This window comes from Orbicella faveolata, unplaced genomic scaffold (genome assembly GCF_042242905.1).
Source record: "Orbicella faveolata isolate gen_17 unplaced genomic scaffold, um_ofav_v1 contig_26, whole genome shotgun sequence".
Classification (NCBI taxonomy): domain Eukaryota; kingdom Metazoa; phylum Cnidaria; class Anthozoa; order Scleractinia; family Merulinidae; genus Orbicella; species Orbicella faveolata.
This window is the reverse complement of record NW_028301554.1, coordinates 7,200,001-7,204,707: the sequence shown is the minus strand read 5'-3', so window position 1 is coordinate 7,204,707 and position 4,707 is coordinate 7,200,001. Positions and strand designations below refer to the sequence as shown.

General features: G+C 38.9%; 1 long non-coding RNA gene and 1 pseudogene across 1 annotated transcript in view; one reads left to right on the top strand and one right to left on the bottom strand.

Moving 5' to 3' along the window:
• Positions 1-798: 798 nt before the first annotated feature.
• LOC149107911 (uncharacterized) overlaps positions 799-4,707 on the top strand; it is a 21,695-nt gene continuing 17,786 nt past the window's right edge. The window contains exon 1 of the long non-coding RNA XR_016209154.1: positions 799-1,111. This is a non-coding gene — a long non-coding RNA (uncharacterized LOC149107911). The remainder of the gene's footprint in view (positions 1,112-4,707) is intronic.
• The window catches only part of LOC149107913 (uncharacterized), a 2,310-nt pseudogene continuing 1,394 nt past the window's right edge, over positions 3,792-4,707 (bottom strand).

The window sequence follows — 4,707 nt, the reverse complement described above, 5'->3', positions numbered from 1 at the left end:
AACTGACTCGAATTCTCCAAACCCTCCTCGTGTTTAGACGAGGCTACGTATACACGAAAAAAATTGCTCAATTGCTTAAATATAAGATTTTTTACTATGCTTATATAGTACCTGTTGCAACTTTCACCGATCGGAGGCTCATCTTCAGAAAAACTTTGGAGCCACTTCGCCCTTCTAGTTTTTCCTTGTGACTTTTTGGGCATGTTGTACAGATTGCTAACCAAACACAAAAAAATGAGATTAATAACAATGAACGTACACTAGGACTATATTTTGCCATTCAAATTTCTACAGTGGTACGCTTTCAAGTCTTAATAATTGTTTATTTAAAAAGTAGTATATTTACTTGTGCCTTTTCGCCAAACAAAGTGTAAATCTCCTTCGAGGTCTTCACGTTGATTACAATTCCTTCTTCAATTTTTTTAAACTTCCCGGCGTGTTCTGGGTATTGCCAGGTTCTGGGGGACTGCCAATACCTGCCAAGGTTGTTTCTGTGTTTTGGACACACAGTCATCTCTTTAACCTTGCTCGCACTGAGGTCAAATAGGCCAGCCCGAGCGAGAATTAGGTCGATCTCAGTGACATTCTCGCGTGACAAGTGACATCTGCGAAGGTGATTACTAATTTCCCCCACACATTCGCGGAGAAAAATTATATTTTCTTCGCCTCTGTTTGGCCCGCAATGCTCGTTTAAGATCACAGAAAAAGAGCAAGTTTTCTCTACTGACATAATCTTGCTAGCATAACTGCTTCGCAAGCACTTTGTTTATCGATTATCCATTGATTTGCTCAGTTACGAAGTTTGTTGATACGGTCAGCGGCAGTTCTTGAAGCGAACAAACATGGCGACTGGTATTTCAAACGTAATTACTCGATTTTCTTTTTACTTTTGACGCTACTGGTGCATTTGTTAACCGGAAAAATTGTTGATTCGATTAACTACACTCATTTCACGGAACTAATTTGAAACATTGAATATTTTGAGATGACAGTCACACAAGATTGAGGAATCGAACCCTGCTTCCTGTGCTGGTCGTAACAATGGACTGATAGCCGAAAAAGTGGAAATCATGTCATGATGCCATGAACGTAAAGCGGTGGAAATTTAAAGGTGACATTTTGAATTTTCTTCCTTAGCTGTGATACCAGGTCATCTTCGTTTCTGAATAAGACAAAAAAATTGAAATTTATGTACTTAGCGTAGTGGTCGTGCTATTTGCCTAGATGACCAGTTACTGAATTTAAGACAATTTACTCCGTAGCTATCCTTTCACATACTCCAGTGCCAATTTTATTCCATGGTTTCAAGGGTCTATCTTATTACTTTTCAGAAAAATACAATAGGTTCTCCGAATAAGTCAGAATTATGAGAAATTTCGCTTTTCGCTACGCCACCTGGCCCGCTTCTTGAAAATGGCGTTGACATCGCCTTGTTTAAGCGATTACAATGTTAGTAATTTTCCATACTCAGGTTTGATTTTACCATTTGTGTTAAGTACAATGATGTATCTAATGGTGGTGTAATTCTTATCTTCGAGCGCTAAATATACGCTCGGCAGCAAGCATCCGAAAGAAGGCTAATTTCGGCTTCGTGAAAGGCCCAATTTGAGGGTTCCGGGTATCGATCACATTCTCCTCAAAATCTCGACTATTATCAAGAATAAAAACCAAAGAAATGTATTTTCTTTTACCCTATATAAACCTTGTTTCGTGGAGAAATTTTGAAGGAAATCGAAATTTTGATCCGAATTAAGTGGTCGATTCTTAGGCGGACAGCCTCTTAAATTCTGGGGATATTGTGAATTTTCATCTGCATTTCCGCGGATTTGTAAGTCTCATTTTATTTTAGTTGATTAGCAAATTATTCTTTGAGTTAAAAAGGAAGGCAGAATAGCCTAATCAACAGCCGGGTAGTTCATTGATAATTTAATAGATGTAGTTGCTTGGTTTTTGTGGATACTTACTTTTTATAGTTCATGGAGTTCTTCAGCAGTCCATTAACATTAGGGGTCTTCGACATTTTTCTTTTTCAAATATACATGTGTAAAGTGATTTACATCTCTAGAGAGATTTATAAGTGAAATCAGGAGATATATCCATCAGACCTACTGTAGCTTTTTAATTTTACCGTGTTCGAAAACTGCCATCTGCGACAAGCTAATTATTAATATTTAGTCTCTGGCGGCGCACGAAATTAAAAATATCAATTTGAAAGGGAGATGTTTGCCTTTCGAAATTTACAAAAGAATAAGGAACAGAATCATATTTACTCAATGTCTCGTTTGATATTGAATTTCCAAGAGGTATTTATCTTCTTGGACAACCATACCTTACAGCTTAAGAGGCTGTCCGTATAAGAACCGACCGCTCGATTTTCGGCCGAAAACAGAATTGCTTCGAATTTTCTGTGTGAGACAGTTAGTCCATATGATAAACAAAAATAGCAATAATTTGGCTTTAAGTGCTATTTTTCAATATTTCTGGCGACGATTTCCGAGTACGGTCCAAAACCGTAAAAACCTTTCTGTTTCGAGTCAAATTTTAGGCGTTGCGCGGAAGGAGCTGAAAAATTACGCTTTTACTCAAATACAATAAAACTTGGATATAATTTTATTTCATGTTTTTTCTTTCGATTAACGGTAAAATATTGAAAATCGGTCTGAAGAAAAATTAATTATGATTTTTTGAAAATGCCCCACAGAAGGCCTTCGCAAAATTTTAGCGGGCACGTTGCTGGTTGAAGGAGTGTTTCTCAAAAGTATAACGTGATCTGGAGCCCTGACCAATATCCATGTCTAGTACTAGGGCTAGTGTACCGAGAACTGGAAAAAACTTTGGGCACTAACCTTTTGGAACTACAGGAGTTTGATCAACATAGCTAATTTCAGACGCGAAAGCTTGCCTGACACAATTTCGCACCGATTAGTGTTCCTAAGTTTCCCATATAAATTCTTAAGTGTCAATGTCGGAGAAAACCGGGCGCCGGCAGTACCAAAAGATCTAGGTCGGCCGTTTACATTCATCTTTTTACAGTATAAAAGCTATCCGAAAAGATTAACAACCATGACATTTGCCGAGGTAGGCGTTCGTTTTTCTTCGAGATATCACCACATCACGATTTTGGCCTCTCAAGCGTCTAGAATGATCGAAATTTCGGGCAACTTTAGATGAGCCTAAAAGGTACTTTCTACAAATTCCAGAAACTCTTATTTTCATGCGATAATATTTGTTTCCTTATTAGTTGATTGAGAAATATTAGAGGTCTTTCGCATTAATTCTACGGTTTTCACGAGGTGCCAAATATCGCCGCCGAATCGCTAATGAGCGTGACCCAAATTTTAGCCATTTTCAGGGAGTCGTTTTTCAAAAGTGGAGCAGTTTATTTCCACAGAAAGACATTTTTGTGATGGTCTTTTCCACTGTTATCAATATCCAGATTTAGTTAAAATTGGTATCTACAGGCAAATTGGAGTAATTGGTCTCGCAAAGTCCAAAAAAAAATCATTAGTCAGAAATATTTCCCACCAAATTTTTAGCGAAGAATATTACCTTATACCGACTTTCTGCGGTTGTTATCCATGATTTACAAAAATATTTGCCAAATATAGTTAGCTGGACCGCAGAATAGAATATTTAAGCTCTGACATCGCTATCAACCTATGTAAACATTTCAAACTTGCCAAATCCTTACCATTATTTAGGCTAAATTTTCCCGCGAAAATTATATTTTTTATATTTTAGTAAATAATGGATAACAATCGCAGAAAGTCGGTGTAAGGTAATGTTCTTCGCTAAAAATTTGGCGGAAAATATTTCTGACTAATAATTTTTTTGGACTTTGCGAGGCCAATTACTCCGATTTGCCTGCAGATACCAATTTTAACTAACCTGGATATTGATTTCATCGGACAAAGGATTCTATTGCACACAACCTTTCCGTACTGTGGCTCGGAAGTCATACTGCGTGACACTAAGATCAACTCGTTTCCCAACGTCTCTTACGGCCACCAAGAGGAAGTTGTTGTGGTAACAGCCTGCTTCGTCACTCCCAAGACTCACTCGGGTACTGGGGGGTGATCCTTTTTTACAACCTCCAGTGTGTTTTCAATGATTGAGCAGACTGCATACCAGTCCTGCTGGCACGAATCAAAGATATGCGCATATGATTTCAGCTCAACCTTCCCAGTGCTAGCATTCTTAGTTATGACCGTTGATATGTGCCAGCTAAGGCCTCGTTTTCCATACCAATCGGACTGCTTCTCACGATATCTAATTTGAAGAAATTTCATGGCCCCGTCCATTATAAGGATAGCTGACGTGTCGTCAGCTGATCATGATCTAAGTGCATCTTGTTTATCCTCTTCCTGGTTTATCGAACGAATAACGCGGGCTTTCCACAGCAAGATGTCTGACTTTGCGCGGTCAAAATCATATAGCAGATCCTCTCGTTGTTCTGAGCTGTAACGTATCCAGGATGACCCTTCGATCCCCAGTCTGACTTCCTAAAGTACATTCTTCATCCCTTGGCAGTCATCGCAACTGAATACGTGCTTATGAGAGCAGGCTTGCTAGAAATCGGCTTCGACAGGATCACTGAGCGCACAATGTCGACAGTGGTCAGCGCAACTAGAATCATGTGGCTGGCAATGTACGCGGAAGTCTTGAGATAGCGTTTTGCATCTCTGAACTTCCTACGAACATCAAGAA